This window comes from Epinephelus moara, chromosome 12, assembly GCF_006386435.1.
Source record: "Epinephelus moara isolate mb chromosome 12, YSFRI_EMoa_1.0, whole genome shotgun sequence".
In the NCBI taxonomy this organism is placed as follows: domain Eukaryota; kingdom Metazoa; phylum Chordata; class Actinopteri; order Perciformes; family Serranidae; genus Epinephelus; species Epinephelus moara.
The window spans coordinates 23,396,438-23,415,728 of NC_065517.1; positions in this window are offsets into that span (position 1 = coordinate 23,396,438).

Below are 19,291 nucleotides of genomic sequence, written 5' to 3' on the forward strand. Positions count from 1 at the left end.
CTCACTCAACCCCCTCCCCTGCTGTCCAACCCCCTCCCTTCCCCAAGCCGTCATGCTTCTTACTCTCACTTTTTTCCTTTATCTTGCAGGAGATTTGGTGTCTTGTAAAATAACACCCAATTTATTATCCAAATCTCTGTAGAAGTATGCAACCTTGTGTGGGCTGAAGTGTAAACACTGCGAGGTGGCTTCGAATGAAAGGCAGGTCTTAAATTACAGCACTTTCCCGTGTAGTGTGCAGGGGTCGACAACAGACAACAGACAACAGACTTGCCTGCGTGCACACAGATGTATATGCGCTGCATCTGCACACATGGGTAAAAGGCGGAATTAAGGGGGAGCCAGTCTGTCATTAGCAACGCTTTAGGGGTCATTGTGCGTGGCGTTCTACCAAGTAGCAAGATGTTTTCTAACTGTGTCTTTAAAGGTATGTCATGCAGGATTGTCAGTAACTGTTTGTGAACATGCTCGCCAGTGGAAGGGAAAGTAAAAGCCAACCCCAGATTCACTCTAGTTTGGCGTTTCACCTCGCTTTATATGTGTTTCTCCGGTGCTGTGTCTCCTGGATGCCTACTGCTTAAGGTCTGGTACCTGGGGTCTCATTTATAAACACTGCGTACACACAAAACGAGACCTGAAAGAGGCGTACGCCACTTTCCACGCAAAAGTTGTGATCTGTAAAAACAGACTCGATGGGAGAAACTCTGACCCACGACCATTTTAAAGACGAGAAATTGGCGACATAGATGGTGAGGTGGAATTAGGGAAGTTCCTGGCGACTATTTTCCCAGTCGGCTAAACAAAAATTTTAATTAAGACCAGTCGACTAGTCTAAAAAAAGGAAAACACTCAGAAAACAGTCAAAATTTAGCACAATTTATTGTTAAGTATTTGAAACATTGTCCCCCAAAAAATAGCGTGCATTAAGAGCCCTTGGATTTTAAATGCCGCTGAAGTATGAGACACTTTGCGCCGTGCGGTATGAATGTGAACATGGTGGCAAGTTAACCAAAAGTTAAACACTAAATATTTAAAATAAAAACAGGGGGAGGGGGATTGCTGTCTGACGGCTCTGTAGCCCCCACTAGTGGCAGGCCACTGCATGACAGTTAAGCAGCCTTGTACATGAATTAAACACTAATTGGTTTAACCGACTAATATTTCTGGTGCCGACTAGCAGAGGTTTAATTGTTGAAACGTCTGATTGCGTGCATCCCTTATAGAAATTGTCAAATATTTTGTTGCGCACGCCATTTTTGGCTTTTATTCGTACGTATATTTCTAGTATGGATCCTACGCATTGTTTTATAAATGAGACTCCTGGTTGCTACCTTTTTATAAAGCTCCGGCTGCACTTTGTGATACTGGGCTTTAAAAATAAAATTGATTGATTGATTGATTGACCTCAAAGCTTTGTGGGTACGCGGCAATAAATGTCCCAGATTTAGAAATTTAGAAAATATAGGCAGAGGGCAGAATCGCTGCAGATAACTAGACCATCACACACTTCTAGTGGGTCATACGTGATGATAGGTAGGGATTACTTATGTATGAGTCTGTACTGTTTTTTAGGCAAATCCTGCTTAGTGTACCTTTAAGGTGCTGGATTTTCACTTATAGAGGAATGAGAGGACTACTGCTAAAAGAAAAAAAAACACATTTGATGTAGTAACATAATTGTACTAAATCTTAATGATTTTATTTTGAATTCAGTTTTAAAATATGAACAAAATTGAGCACATTTGTTGACTGAATACCTTGATATTGATGTGAAGATACTTAAGGAATAACTGATAGTATTTTCTAAACAATATCTGAGGATATCTGAGAAAAAATAAGGTTGTTTGTTGTTTCAGAGATTGTAAACGGATGTCTTGATAGAGCTGTTGTGAGACGTGGACCCCTATGTCACCAATTTTGTTTTTTCATTTTTGGTTTCTTCGTTCACTCAAGGCACGTAAGAAAAATGTTTGCTTCACACATTCAACATAATACGGGTTGAGTTATGGATATACAAAAGGTTATTTGGGGGGTGGAGTATTCCTTTAAATGTTTAGATTAAAAAATATGTATATGATGAAGACATTGTGACACAGCAGGGAAGTAGAGGCAGCATTTTATTGCAGGTAGAAAGGCCAGACTAGTTCAGAAAAACTATTATTATAACAGCAATACAACTTAAGCATGGGGAAAAGATCACATTTAAGCTGTAACAAAATGATGACCAAATTCCAAATAATTTCTAGGCTCATGAATTTTTGATAAGAAGCTATAATTAAAAATAATTATAACAAAAAATACACAAAACATGATTAAAAATATGATATATATTTTTTTAATAAATAAAAAAAATAGGAAAAAGTAAAAACAAATTCAAAAAGTCCTTAGTTATGAAGAAATCACACTTTAAACAATCTACGTTGCCCTGGAGCCACAAGTAAAAATAATCTTCACAGATTTTTATTTCAATCATTTCAAGAAAAACAAAATTCCAGGCTAAATTCCACATTAAATACATTTTTTCATTACTCGCTCATTTCCGCTTTAACTCGAATAAAAGAGCAGATTTCTGTTTTTTAAGACATACCAAAACGTGTCTGCAGCACGCAACAAAGGCCTCCTCTCTCTGTTGACAGAATTTATTTGCATTTCTTCAGCTACAGTAACTCAGCAAGGGGTTGTTTGTCCTCTGACCTCACAGCTCACAAGCTGCATCGCCTGTTTCACCATAATTGCTTGCATACCATATTACACCATACTTCTTGACTCCACATTTGCATCCTCTGGCACCCTACATCCCTCTGTGACTTCACCCAGTCTTACAGTACGGTTTTATGAGAGCGGACTGTTCAGTGCGGCGTTAACAGAGGTGGTGCTGGGTCTCCTGTAGTTACCCAGGTTGGCTACCTCTGACCCCCCGCTACCTCTATGTCTTTGTTTCACGGCTGACAGAAGGAGTGCCAGAACTCCTCCAGCTCGGGTGATTTATGACCAGCAGCTGCTCTTGCAGCCCATGACCCACACAGCTGGGTGTCAGATGTGGTCTCCCTGTAAGCAGAAACTTATCTGGCAACCCAACATCAGTCGAAGGCTGGACAGAGAGGGGGTAGGAGGAGGAGGAGGAGGAGAGAGGACCAAGTGGGAGAAAGATGGAGTGGCAAGACGGATCGTAGGGAAGAAAAGGAAGGACTGAGAGGAAGCAGATGAGAGTTAGCAAGACGGAGACATAGAGCTAAAGAAAAAAAAAACTGTACGGGATTAGATAAAGCCTGAAACATGTGAGGGAGAAGTCCTGACGCAGACATGTGGCTCAAGACAATTGATTTGAATGCACCAGCTTAGCTCTGCATTGATTTCTGCTGGTGTACAGAAAGCAAAATGTTTGTATTATTTCATAAGCCAATTAGCTGCAAGGAGACTCTTCTCCCTGTGTGCCTATTGACCCACAGTCTGTGGCTGCAGCTTTATTGTCTGGGGGGCGCTCTATAAAAGATCAATAACAGGCGAGTGATTGGATTATGGGGTAATCAATGCATTGTACTAATATATCACCAGAGTGATTACAGAGCACTGGCTAATAGGAGGCCTTAGAGAGCTGTAATGACATCACACTCCTGCTGGCGGTCAGGAGGAAATCTGTGTGTCTCAAGTGAAGTGTGGATGAAATTATTCATGTGTGTGTACATGTGCAGGTGCATTTCACATGTGTACATATTGCCGGCTGTTTATGCGTGTGTGTGTGTGTGTGTGTGTGTGTGTGTGTGTGTGTGTGTGTGTGTGAGTGCAGGGGGTAGTGTGGGGGTAGATGATGGGTTGATTTTCTTGATTCTTCAAACAGCTGAAGAACAGTACTACCAGATGGTGCGTGATAGCTTGCTTAGAAGAGGCCATCATCGGATTCCTGCTGTAACATAGTGACAGGGCTCCGTTCTGACACCGGATTCACTGCAGCAGCATATGTGGAAGCTGCGAGGAGGACGGCTGTGAGAAATACGCTGCTCACAACCTCTGCAGTCTCATTTCTGAATCGCGCTTTTGTCTATTTTGTCACATTGTAAATTAGCAATGGGTGATAAAGTGCAGTTTTAAAGGTAGTGTTTTGTGAATATAGAAACTAATTGTGGGGGAAAATTGCCACCAGATGTTTCACAATTCAGGTGATCATGATGGTCATGGTCGCTGCCCTGTGAAAACCATGTATCTCCAAAACAAAATCTTTTAAGGAGCTAAGAAAAAAGTCATGTTTCCATATTTGCAGCAGTGTTTTTCAGCCAATTCAGTGAGGTTAAAAATAGTTTTCTCAACCCATAAAGCAACAGTTAACCCTTAGAATAAACCAATTTTAGAAGCTGTGACGATTTCATTATTTTCCTATAAAAGTGGCAAAACTTTGAGCGTCCATAAAGGACCGCCAGCATGAAGCAGCCAGCTTGTAAAGTTGTCCATTGTCTGCCCAACTGAGAGGGGAAACGTGACTGGCAGGCTAATCCTGTTAGACACTTAGCACCAGAATGCCAGAAAGTAATGATGTAATGATAATGATGAACCTTTTCACAAGTAATTATCTGTGTTTATCAACACGTGCCGGGCCATTTACTATAATTGAGTAAGTGATAGCCACCAATCTCGTCGCCGCCTTTCATTATTTCTTTAATTTGCAGAGTGTTGAAAAGCTCGAGCCTCGATGGCATCAATAGTGCGATATATATATACATGCTGTCGCACACCGATGGTGGGCAGTGCTTTCGTCTCAGTTCTTTATCTGCCATTTCTCCCCCTAAAGACGAGAGAAAGTCAAATGAATGAGATGTGGTTTAACACCTCAAATCCCATTTAAGGTGTCTTTGTTTGGTTTCTTCTTAGCTGCTTTGTCCCGAGTCTCCTGCTCAAATACGAGGCAGAGACATCATCTGGTCCTGGAGACTTGCACAGGGGAGCTTTGGTAAAGTTCCTGTTTGCTCAAGAGTTTAGGAGGCTTTTATGTGACTGATTGTAAAAGAGCTATTACAGGATATAATAAGAAGAGACATTTTTTTAAACAGGGAAGGAAAGAAAAGTGGATGTGAGCTACATAGGTGTTATTTCAAGTTTCACTTATGGCAGAAAAAGTGGCTCACATGACTCCATTGGCTTGTTTTTATTTGTTAATTATTTTTATTCAGTTAATTGATATTTAAGTTTTGTGTTTGTCTTTGCCAAAGGCAAGGCAAGTTTAATTGTATGGCACATTTTGGCAGACAAGACAATCCACAGTGCTTTTGATGAAATATCAAACGTATCGAGACAAAGTGCAAAAAAAAGAAAATAAATAAAATAAAATAAGATTAAATAAATAAACAAATAAAATAAAATAAGATTAAATAAATAAATAAATAATTAAAATAAAATAAGATTAAATAAATACATAAGAAGAAAATAAAAATAATATTATAAAAGGACATTTAAATACAATTAAAATGTCATGAAAGAGCTAGAGAGTATGAAATTGAAACAAGCTAAAATAAAAAGTACGAAGGGAAATAATGTGAATTTATTTGATTTATTTTAGCATTTCACAAGTTGTCACTGTGATTCTTGATTTGCTTCTGTTTTGATGTGTTTTAAATGTTGCATTTTGAATTATAATACTAAATATCATAGTAAGAGCTCTGCGATATGGAGAAAATATCACAGTATATTTACCAAATACCCCAATATCAATACAGCAACGACATTGTTGACTATTGGTGCTTTTACAACATGTTGACACCATGATATTTTTGCTAAATAATTATCAGTTATGTGGATGTAATGGCGAAGTGGGTAAAGGCAAATAATAGAACAGTCTGGTGAGTTCAGAAATTTACATCATTTTACTGTAAAACAGCCTTTAAACTCAGGAAAAGACATCACTTGCATTTTGGATGGCCAAATCTAGTCTAATATCATGACAAATATATAATTTCGATATATTGCCCAGCCCTAATCATAATACCGTCAAATTTTATAAGATCAAAATACATTTTCATTTTAAATATTTGTAACAAACCATGTAGAGGCCAGTATTTTTGGAGCACTAACACTGGATATTACCTGCTCTGTGTGACATCAGACATGTATAAGTTACCTGTATCTATATGTTAAACCCTCGTCTTCTCTCACATGACATGCACAGCCAGGAGCTTTGACGCCTGTTTCTCACTGCTGTCAGTTTCCTGGCTGTTTAAGTGTCCGTTTAAAAGCTGCTCCGTCCCAGAGGGCTTGTCTTTTACCCGTCAGCCCTGTCGAAAGCACTAATCACCGCACAAAGCTGAGGGAGCGCGCCATGCGCTTGTTAGCCCTCGTCCCAATCTTCTGCCACATCCCCCTTTGACATCCACACGGGCACTTAATTCCCCCCTATTATGTTCTTATGTTTCTATAGCCTCCTAATGAGACAAGAAAGGGGAGTATCAGGTTGTGTCCATTGATGCGACGGGCCCAGCGTGTGTTGAATGCTTGTGAATGCATGTGCCGATGCTCTGAGCCATCTGCCCATCACAGGAACATGGCGTGTAATAACAGAATCATGACCGTGGAGATCAGGGCCCCGGCAGGGAGCCTTGTATTCATGGAGCTTTAAAGGCAGCCATCCAACACTGATCAGACACGCCCAGCTCGTACCCCCCTCACCGCTTCTTTATGTGCACCCCCAAACCCTCACGTACCCCCCGATTCCATCCTCCCAGCGGCCTGGGCCTCAGACTCCATGTTGCCAGGGGTGACGTCGCCACCAGGGTCAGAGGTGCTTGTTGGAGGTGAGGTTCAGACAGTGGGCCCATCTGATAGGACCATCTGGACGAGTGACCTGACATAATTAGTTATTAATTCTTCTCGAGGGAGGGGGTGAAGAGAGAGGAGGTGGTTACACACAGCTAATGCTCTTACTCACACTGCTGCTGTCAGCACAAGGACCACAGATGTGTTAGAGCCTATAAAGCCTGAAAATTCAACATCCAGCTACTTCTAAATTTGCATTAACACAAAAATAACACTATCAATCATCTACCATGTTGGGAATTCTTGCATGTCTTTGTTAGTTTAATGGTTTGTAGACGTATTGCTCTAATTTTTTTGCACATAAATACCCAGACTTAAACAACGTGACAAAACTGAAATGCCGAAAATGGCTCAACACATAGTAAACAGCAGGTTTTGGTGTCTCACAGTTTCAGAGAAAAGGAATGTGTCCTGCCAACAATTTTGTCAATAAAAGAATCATAGAGGAGGATATAAAAAGTTCTCCACCTGCAGAATCACATAAACTAGAGCTGAATGCAGTGCAGCCATAGTTTGCTAAATTTTCAGTAAGGGTTGCTTTGCTCTTTGTGTTTGATTCCACATTGTAGAACAGTGGTTCTCAACCTTTTTCCTGAAAGAACCCCTTTTCTATCATAAAACTGATGACGCCTGACTAAGTGACATGTTTTATAGATGTTTTATATTATATTCAATGCATATCAATAACAGTACAAAATAAAATGTACAATTAACCCAAACAGCGAATGCATAACTGCAAGACGTTTGTGTGAAATGAGCAACTGGAAGAATTTTGAGCAGATAATTTCCTTTGAAAATTCAATCAGAGATGAGTTTTCCTGATATTTTTATAAACTTTTTATAAAATTCTCTGTATCCTGAGTTATTTTATTTTGTTTTTAACAATCATACAAACTCATCCCCAGTACTAAGCCACTGTTTTATTAGCAATGTGGTTGTTTTGACTGCGTACTTTCCACTGCAGGATGAGGTTCAGCAGAGTACAGACTCTGTAATATAGCCTGTGTTCAAGTCTTCATCATGCCCTCATCCAGTGAGATGTTTTTGAAATTTATATCTAGATAATTATCTAAACTCTAAAAGAATGTTTTATGAATTTTATCTATGTCTTTATCCCACAAACAAAGATACAGAACATGTGTATTTGACATTAATTCAACCACTCCTCCCCTGATTATAAAGAAACATGTTGCTGTCATGCAACATTTAAAGCTACCACCTTATTCTTTATCAAGAGGTTTCTGTAGCGAATCAAAAAAGTCCAAAAAGACTCCATATCTTAATAAAGGTTTGCGAGGACCCTTTGAGTGTGTGTTTGATTTTTCTAACTTTAAGAAATACAAAACATCTCTACCCAATGAGAAACGGATGGGGGAGTGCGTTGCTTCCAATTTAGACGGATCAAACGTCTTGCCAGGCGAGTAGTGAAAGCTTTAACCGCATGGGCTTCATTTGGTAAGATAGCATGGGATGCCTTCACAGTTAGAGCAAAAAATGCACATACTTGGTTAGGATCCAATTGGGTTTCAAACATCTCGCTAAAATCCTTAACAATACTCATCCAAAAGGTGGAGAGATTTGGACATAAGCAGAACATATGCATTAAGTTAGCTGGCCTCGACATCGAGGGCATAACAGCACAATTTTGGATAGATCTTTGCCAGTCTAGCATTAGTAAGGTGAGCGCTATGTACCACTTTCAGTTGTATTAAGCTGTGTTTAGCGGATGTTGATGATGCAGGTATCAAGTCTAAGATGGAGTCCCATTGGTCATCTGTTAGAGCTATTCCAAGATCAGAGTGCCAAGCCATTTTTATATTTTCATGGGAGTGTGGAGTAATGTCATTAACACTTTCCCTGCCAAACTATTATTTTCAAGTTGGCAGCCACCACCAGCATTTTTGATCATATTCACTACTCTTTCCCGCAGGATAAATTGTTCTAGGAATGTATAAACAGTATATACATGAAACTAAAGAACAGACCTTCTGTTTTTAGGCACACAAAAAAAATATTCTATTTTGAATTTGTGCAATTTCATTAAAAAACAACATTTCGGACAAATTGGACAAAAATGTTCGGAGAAAAATGCATTTTTGTCAAAAGCTGTCATTTTCAAGTAAAATATAAATTACACATTTATAATTTTTTGTTTTATGTCATTTCCTTATGTCAATTTATACATTGTATAAATGAAAATAATAATGATAATGAAAATAAGTGGAACACGTTGTCTCTTTCAGTGTCAATACTGTTGTCTCCCTCTCCTCTGTGGTCATTTTGTCCATAAGTTGCTGTCACCATCATGGAGTTCCCGTTTTGTCCCACCAAACCGGTTTGCTTCTTCTTCCAAATTGGATTCAGAATGTTGATCAAAACAGGAATTGTCGGAGTCTGAGTCCATCAACATCTCCACGGCTTGCGCAACCGTAAACTTTTCCGTCGGCGCCAGCATTTCCATACAGTTTACAAGCCGCTACAGCTTCTTCTGGTTTCCATCGGATCTTCTTCTTAGTGTTGTTCTATTTCACAAAATGTGTAACAGCGCCCCCGACCTTATATGATGGTGGGGAAGCATTGTGTCATACATGGTGAAAAATCTCGTCAATGGTGGGGATAGTGTTAATAATATTTTAAACTTTTCCTCACAGAAATGAATGAAATGCTGGGATATCGGCCTATTGTATATTTAAAAAAAGAAAGTTTTCTTAAACCCCTTAAAATCAAGAAGGCCCTGTGACCTCCTCATTTAGCATTGGTGACCCATAGTGGGGGTTGGGGAACCAGTGCTGTAGAAGGCGTAGCCAAAATGCATGTGCATTTGTATTCACGCGCTCAACATAGGTGCAGGAAAAACTGAGGTGAAAGAGTAATGTAATAAATTTGGGTTTGCAGTATTGCTTATTGTTGTCAACTACATGGGAAGCCAGGAGCTAAATGTTTAGCCTCTTTGTGAAGCAGCTGTCAAAAAGGCATTTTGGAAAACCAGAAAATAAGTGAAGGAGAAACAGGAGAGGAAAGTGGATACAAAGCAAACAGCAACAGGACACTAAATAACTCATGAAATACACTGGACGGTAATTAAGTGATGATGTGTAATAGCACTGAAACAATCATCGGGATCATTGTTTTAACACAGAGATAATTATCACCAGCATGTTTACAGTAACTTGGATTTAGCTTTTGATCATTTTTCAATGTTGTACTTCAGATATCCATCTGGTGTTCAGCTCTTTGTGACGAGTGTGTAATGTGACTATCAAGGACTATAGTGGTACAGTGTCAGCACCGGCCCCTCCTGCTGCTCTGCTCCACTACTGCTGCCGCTGCCGCTGCTGCAGGGGAATCTCCTCATTGGCATGCAGGCAGTGACTTGGAGCTGTGGAGCACCGGCACCCTCTCTCTAGGGACCCGCTCCTCGCTCTTTCCTTTCTCCTTCTTTCTCCTTGTCTGTCTCCTGCGCGCTCCCTCTTGCCCCCCTCACGCAGCTGTCACAATATCTGCTCGGTACGAGTGCTACAGGGATCGTAGGAGTGGAAGAGCCTGGCTGATGTGCCACTTTAGAAGCAGAAGATTTCAAAACAGAACGGCTGAAAGGCCTCTCGTGAGAGGTGTTGAATCAATCTTAAGATTTGTGAACAATTTGGAGCGTGCGCGTATTATGGTTGTCAATGCACAGGGGGGGATTGTTCTTGTTACTCTACAGGAAATCATTTAATAGAGATATAGGTCCAATGGACTTATTGTGCTTACATATCTCCCCTAATGAAACTGTTTAAAGTGACTTAGTGAATCAAATGCAGAACGACAGTATCAGAATCCACTCTGATCCGCTCTTGGCAGATTGCTGAGGTGTTTACAGTGAGATGGGCTGAGATGCAAACAAACAAACAAACAAACACAACTCCTTGGCATGAGCTGGGGAGCATTTCGCGGAGATGCTGGAGCGAACAATGGCAGACGAGAGCACAGAGAGAGAGAAGGGAGACATGGATCCTGTGTGGCTCTGTGGATTTGGCAGGAGTGAAAGCAGTGAGAAGAGTGCTGATACCAGCCAGACTCAAGCTGTGGGCAAATCAAGCATGAAATCAGGAACAAAGGGATTCACAGGATTGGAGGGCATTAGATTCACACTGTCTGAGCCTTGGTGGTGTGTGTATGTACGTGTGTGCGTGTGTGTCAGGGGCTCAGGATATTGTACTTGTAGTCTTTTTTAATAGCCTTATTGCTGAGGGATTAGTGAGTTTTAAATTAAGGCGGTTTTGTTACGGTTTTGTGAAAATGATCATACTTTTGGTTTGATTTAAAAAACAAAATTCCTATTGAAGGAAATCACAGCCCATAAAAAATTACTGTAATTTGAAGTTCAAATTTGTGGGATTTGCTCTATTCAGCATAAAGGTTTTCGAGGTTTTAAAAATTCCAGGAATTGTGCACATCCTGGGAACCCTGACTGCTGCAGATTCATCTGGTCCAATATTTTCTGCATAATTTACTAACATTTAAAGTCATCATACTTGGGAGAAGTAACCATTTATCTTTTGCTGAAACTTTAGCAGACATGCGGAGAGTCAGCTTCCAGTTGATTTGCTGTATTTTTGAAAAGAAAATTACAGTAAATTACAGTAAAATATCAAAACTGGTAATTTTATACTATATTGATGACTGTAAACAAGGGATACTGTACTTGCTTTGCTTGGGAGCTGCTTTTACAAAATGACAGGAGTCCAGGGGATAATTTTATCAGATAAAATAAATAAAAATTAAAAATAAAAGGCAAGACAAAGGCAAATTTGTCTTTCCGTTGTCAACTTTTCAGTGTATCTTTATCAAGAGGCAAATCAGGATGGTCAGGTGAATGCAGGGGCGTTTCTAGGATTTGAGGAGATTGAGGGCTTATCCCAGACTTCTGTTGGGGGTTCTGGGGGGTCTTTCCGTGGCACTTTTTTACACTTTTTTAAATGTATTCTGGCTCCTTATTTACATTCAAAGTGCAAAAAATAAAATAAAATACAGTGTGAATCAATTTATTTTCATTGTGAATCAGAAAATGGTCAACGGGCCACCTGACACCCTGTCAGGGGCCAGATTTGGCCCGCAAGCCAGTGAATAAGATAATAGACAATAGGTTATGAATTATGTGACAATTGGCAGCATTGTATAAAATAGTGTCTCTGTTTAAAAGTCACTTAAAGGCTGAGTCTAGTGACATTCTATGTTTCTGTTAACATGAACATCCATAACAAGACCAAAACCAGCAACAAAGCTATTCTATTAACAAGTATTGCCTTGCCGAATGCTAACACAACTTATTCCTGTGTGCCACAGACTTACTGTTGTCCATGACATGTTAATGAGCAACACAGGGTGACATGTTCCTTCATTACGAGGAACCTGGGCACTGTAGTTTATTTCAAATCAATCGCACTTAAACAGTGCTGCTACTGTAAGTGCGCACCAACGCACTAAATCTGTAGTTGAGAATAGTCCAACAAATGTACTGTTTGAGTAACGTTTGCTAAAAACTACAGTGCCCAGGTGCTTAAGGACATTATTTTGAAGATTTTGAAGATAAGACTAAAAATTTTTTGCCTTGTTTTTAAAGATTTACATAGATTTCTCTTCACTAGGGTTGAATGGTTTCGGAGCTTAAAGCCATGGAAAGGCTGGGGAAGTCAGGGAGTATTGAGTGGCATGCTATCACTTTGTTGGTCATATGTTATTTGTTAACAAAAGAAAAATATCCAACTTCCTTCAAATGCAAACTTTTAAAGAGGCTGTATATTCAAACTGGTGAAATGCAAAAAGGAAATCATCAAATACCAAGAGTAAAGACACACTCTGTAATTAGCAGCATATTTTCAAAGCAGCGTTCCCAACTCAGACGCTGTGACACAAAGAGAAACCTTATTTCCTCTCCACTTTGCAGAATGACCTCAGTCTCCTGGCTCAGCCAATCAGATCGACCGGATGACCTCAATATCCTGGTCTACCCGATCAGAACATCTAAATGTGTTCTGGTGCAACGAGGTCTGCTGTAGAGGTGTCACTAAACGCCCCGGTTGAATGATTTTCCCAGGTCCTGTGCTTGTTTTGCCCCCGGTCCACTCATTTGCAGGTGACCCGCTGGCAGAAGTGCACGGTTTTTATTGCTGCATTGGAAATGCTTTGAGTACACAGTGGGATGTTTGCATGGTTTCACATTGTGCAGCTGTGTTTTGAGGCAAGATGTACAGAAGCCGCAGTCTCCAAGCTGAAAAGATTTAAGAGAGGGAGAGGAATTAAACAATTATAAGAGGTCCATTCGCACTCGAAAAGGCCATAAAGAACACACGAACAGAAAACATGTTGAAACATTTTCCTCTTCGCCGGTCTGAAGCTGCATCATAAGGATGACTCTCCGCTGAGCGCCAGGTTGAATTATGGAGGCACTAGTGGGGGAACACTTTAATTGATGTATGAATATGCAATTGTTCCTCAATGCCGGGCCTGAAATCAATCAAGTAGACATTCAGGGGCTATTCTGAGCCTCGCCACCTGCACCCTCGTATTCTGTGGTTGTTTGTGAGGTTAGGATCCATTTCTCCTTCGCTGCAGTCGTGAAACCCTGGGATCTCGCCCCTGCGGTTCTATAGTTTACTTCCACATCGAGCCAATCGCGCGACACAGCCAGCATTTTTATCGCCTCTAACTGCTAATGCTTTATGGTGTAAACAAAGCTGATTCACTCATGCTTTGTGTTTGCAGTAGCATTGTAGTTAAATGAGCTGCAAATGCTTTAATTTTCGTAGCACTGCGGTTCATTATAAGGAGTTCCTGAGAGTAAGGAAATAATTAACATAACACATCTGTTCTTGCAGTGACATCATGAGATCCTTTGGTTTAGTTCCTGATTGATTTGAGTCTCGTCCTAACAGCTGCGACTCTCCAGCAACTTCTTAGATCACTCCTAAAAAATTTAAAGATACCTTGATTGTACTTTCAGAGGCATTTGTAATGTGTTAACTCTGCAAACTCATTGTTTAAGTATTCAGCAGTGATGGAAAGTCACTAAATGCTCAAGTACTGAATACAGTTTCGAAGTACTTCTACTTTATTTTAGCATTGGGATGTCACAGTCTACCAGTATTAACGGTAACCATGATATTTAAAAATGAAACGCTGATATCATGTTAATATTACACATATGATAATGTTCTGCACACAATCCAGCACTTTTAAATAATTTTCTTTTTGTTTTCACTTCGTCTCCCTCCCCCAACGCCATCTGGTTGCCTTTCACTACCAGTTAAGTGTAATTGCTCTTTTAGTACGTTTGTATACAGTTATGGTTACAAACTCTCTCCACCTCCTTGCACTTGTATTTGGAGAGTCATTCATTTGCCCAAGTAAAAATCCAAAATGATTTAAAAATAGAGCTAAGATGAATTTGACTGAAAGCATTATTGTTGTTATTATTATTTTTTTTACATTTTCCATAGATATTGTCAGTGGCGTATGGAAGTTATGACGGGCCTTTGTGCACGCTATCGTGCATATCTTGTCTTGAAACGAACAGAAACTTGAGATTGAACAGAAACTTGAGATTGAACATCAACGTACATATTACCCAGCAATCATAACTGCATATCTGACAAAAATATAAAAGAAAGTAAGAAATTAATAATTTAATTGAATTGTTTTTATAGTATCTTTTATAGATTTTATAGCTTATATAGAAAAAGCACATAATTTTGTTTTAACTAGCTACTGACTATTAAAAAAACATGACACAGCCTTTTTGAGGACATATATATAGCAAATGGCATCAATTTTAAACTAATAATTAAAAAAAAACCTTTTTTTTTAATCATTTATCTTTGAACACAGGTTTATTTCCAAGGTAGCAACCTGAATCCGCTCTCTCTACGGGCCCCTCCACCCCAGGGTGTAAATATAGACAGAGCAGTCACACTGCCTGCACTGTCTATATTTACACCCCTGGATATAACAATAACACTATTATAATGAACTCTTTTGGCCACACTAATTGTGTTGTGAAAATCTTATATCTAATTTTACATTAAAATTTCAGAGGAAAGTATTGTATTAATACTGTCCTATTTTATACTCCACTATATTTGTCTGACACCTACAGTTACTGTTATATTTCGTCACAACCTCACGCCCTAATTCATGACTTAACTGATCTGTATAGCATTTTTAGACTATTTATTAATCATTGATAAAACCATCTATTGTAAATGGTGCTTTAATTGAAAGAGCTACTGATTCAGCATACAGAACACATTACCAACTTACAGAATATGTTAATATCTTATAGACTAATAACCCAACAGTATATAGGAGATTAAATTTGCACCACTGTCACCAGCTGCAGCATTAAAATGCTGCTTACACTTTATTTCATCAACAATAATGTAATAATGTAATGCATATAATAAGTTTATCAAGATAGCTGTTCTGCATAATGACATTTAAAGTATATTTTACTGATATAATTTTATTTTCAATGTAGTATTTTTACTGTGATGGAGTTTTTTTATACCATGCTATTGGATCTGAGTGCGTCTTTCACTTTTGTTGTTCTTTATGATGTGTTTTCCTCCACATCTGTGAGAAAACAGTTCATTTTCCTCTCTCAGGCTCTGTAATTGCCTGTTTCTTTCTATAGGACTGAGGTAGAGAGAGGATTTCGGGTGGAGGGCTGTATGCAAGTGTACAAAGTCTGGGCAAAAGGCCCAGTGTTTGGCTGCATTTGTAGCCGGCTCTACATGTGAAAGCCTTCAGGGCACATCAGGCAAAAGCCCCAGTGATTAGGAGGGGGAAAAAAACCCTGTCTCTTATTATTGAAGTATCTCAGCAATAAACACACACACACACACACCCTTCCCGAATGCTGTGGTGTCAACAGCAGAGTGGTGTTCTACCTCCTGGAATGACAGCAGCAGTGATATCTGGCAGACCATCACATGGCCGTGTCAGCAGTGACTGATGGGAGCTCTGCATCCAGGCCCAGACTGTGTCCAGGTCCCTCTCAGCTCAGCTCAGACAGCCAGGCAGGCCGGCCAGCTCTCCAGCAACATGTGAATAACTTACATATATTAAAATACATGGCAGAGAAATTGCCTCTGAGCAGAGGTCAGAGCGGCTAAACGTGCGAGTTCAACTGCTCCGAACAGCAGGAACGTGCTGCTGCAAGTGCATTTAAAAGGTGACAGCTCGGTAGTCACACCAGCAGTTTGCTGATGTAATGGCTTGTATGAGCGGTTTGTACTAGATGTTTGGAAAATGCCCACCATTAATTCACTTGTTGTGAAAAAAAAAATCAGAGAATGAGGCTTTTGATATTCTGATATTTTTAATTACGGTCAACAAATCCCATGAAAAGACCAAAAACAAATATATACAACTAAATCAAAACAGAAAATGTGTTTTTAAGGAAATGTATGCCGAGCGAAATACATTTTCTATTAACATAACGAGGAAATGTTTTTAATTAACACATCTGGCAATTAATGTAGCTACTGAATGTATCAGCAAAATCTTAACTGAAAACATATTTCAGTTGTTTTCCGCCAAAATAGGCAATCTTGCAATACACTATCAATTCATAGGGTCTACAGCAATTTTTAAATTACCTTTTTTGTATTCACATTTCAGAACTTAACCAAAGTGTGTTTGTTGCCTAAACCTGAGGCAGGAGTCTGGACGCAATCCCAAAGTTCTGTTGTCAAAGTCCTGCACCTTGTACGCCAACCACCTCCTTCCTACGCCTACGTATTACAAAGAAATACTGTCTCTAAACATAATCCAGACAGCAGTTATGTTCCTACAACAATGTAATTAAGAGAGCAGTTTAGTAACATATAAACGTAATATCTAGGAGTCAAGTGTTGATAATTTATCTTTGCTATAGACCTCCACTGTTGTCCACAAACTAAAAAAAACAAAAACATAATTGAGCCACATCATTGCACTGAGTGACATGCTCTTTAATTAAAATGTCTAGTTTGTAGTTTGAGTCAATCCCAAAATACACTCTCCTCCTACCGTAAATACTCACTAGAGCCCCAAACGTGTATAAATCTGCAATAAATTTGTGACCCAGATTTACATCTTTGCATTGTTGGTTTTGGTCTTTTCATAGGATTTGTTGACAATAAGAAACATAAGGTGTGACATCAGACCTGTCCTTTAAAGTTTAGTTTCTATGTGTCTGTGCATATCTATATTTATACATCTCTATATCTACTGTAAAACTTCAGTTAAACACCCAGTCCCTTTTACTAGCTCGGTGTGGCTACACATTCTGGCAAATAAACAGTCCCTCCAGAAAGTCGCGATCTTTAGCAATAATCTTTAGCAATAATTAACGCAAATTCAACGAAAGTCCACAATATTTGCAGGAGCTTGCAATTTTTTAAAAGTTTAAAAGATTTTTCCGCGTTTTTCCGCATTTTCCGGCTGACCGGAAGTCGTCATTTGAAACGCCATCAGACACGTCATCAAATGCGCTAATGGCATTGCAGTATGGAGAAACACTCTGTATTGACATAAGAATTTGCACTGTTTCAATGCATACATGTGATGAATTTATTAAAATGTTATGTTTACAGAAGATGTAGCTTACATGTTGTTTTACACGTCACATTGTCTGGTTTGAGAGCAACAATATTCACTCAGGATTTTTTGCAACATTATTGGAGTCCATGTTTTGAAACTAATTAAATAAAGCTAAAGAAGAGAACTGTAAAAAAAACATTTGTAGCTATTTTTGTAATATTCAGTATTATTATTATAGCAAGTGATTACATGACTTATTTTTGGAAGGAGTAATTTTTAAAAAAAATCACATTTTTTTCCTTCCTTTTGTCATTAGCCGTAATTTTTGTCATTTGCCGCAATTTCCCACAAAAAAATCACATAACAATGCTGCATTTTTTATCGCAATTATTGACAAAATTGGCCGCAAATTCAGGGTTTTTTTGCCGTGAGATCCTGGAGGGACTGAATAAAGGTCTGTCTCAATTAGAAGCCTGGTCTGGTTGCCAAGCAGTTCATTCGGATTTATAAAACCAGGTTGTTGGCTACCTCAAATTATGTGTCCATTCCTCGATTACCCTGTAAGTTACTCATATTCCTTTAGTGCGCAAGGGTCCTCACGTCAAAAGAATTTAAAGGGTTTTCATAAAAATGAATCCAAGTTGTGAGTATTGTTTTAACGGGATAAAGTGGTGTTGTGTCGGTATGCTGAGTGTTGTAATCCCCTCGTGCTCTAACTCTCTCTCTGATGCCCTGTCTGTTGGAGCGAGATCAAATGAATGATTTACAATTGATAAAGGCTAATGTCCGAAGCCTAATTTTAATACAAGTAATATTCATACTGGTTTGAATAAACAACTTGATAGTATTTCCGATCTTTGCTGAGCAGGTTTTGTGTGAAAGGAATTAGAGGCCTGTCCCAAATATAGGCCTGTTGATTTCAGTGATTTAAGCAAATAATTGCCAGGGCTATTAATTGAAGTTTTTTGTTATACATCCCAAAATGTGTTGTACGAAGCTGTCCTGATTCTTCACACATCAGGATGTCTAAAATTGCAGTTATGGAGTTTCTCTGAGGCAGCAGCTTTAATAAACGTGTGTGTTCATTCAAAGCACTTTGAATGAGGTAAGACAAAAATCACCAGAGACAAAAGTTATATGTTTGCAACTGTATTCAGATTTAAGACTTTTTAAAACCAATTAATAAATAATCTTGTCACTTCTCGTTCAAAAGTTCATTGTGAGATGATATTTACATCATAAATTAAATAAGAAACTAAAGACATTCAACACATTTTTATAAGTTCTTATCAGTTATTTTAACCCTTTAGGCTGACATGACAAAAATAAAAACAGAAACAAATGTTTTTCTTTGAGAACAACTGCATGTGAAGCACGATTTAAGGATTTCGAAGCATACTCTACATATGCTAATAAGTTGGGTAACAGTTAAGTGAGGTAAAAACAGGGAAAATTACACTCTGATATGTAAACAATATCGTTTCAGCCACATCTGTAAGTCGATACATACAATGCCTTTATTTAGGGGGCATGGGGCCAATGTGTTTTTCTGTTCTGCACTCTCTGTTTGCGCTCTAACTGAGGGCATTTCACATATACATTAAAACAGCTCAAAGTCGACCTGTGTATTTTACACTTTTACATATCAGAAGCATTTTTCTTTCTGTTTGTTCCCTCGTCATTCAAATGATTTTAATCTAATGTTGGTGTAAATCCAAACACCAAAACTAATTTTATGCGACCAATAAAGATTCTACTTGGACAGGAAAAAAATGACACATACATAAAAACAGCCCACTGACAAATAAATACCAGGAAACACTGACATCTTACAATAGTGAGACTCTCGCCTTTCCCATGTTGCACTTCATGTGTCAAACATTATGCTCTGCACGATGGAGTTTTCAGGTGAAGGGGCAATGGAACA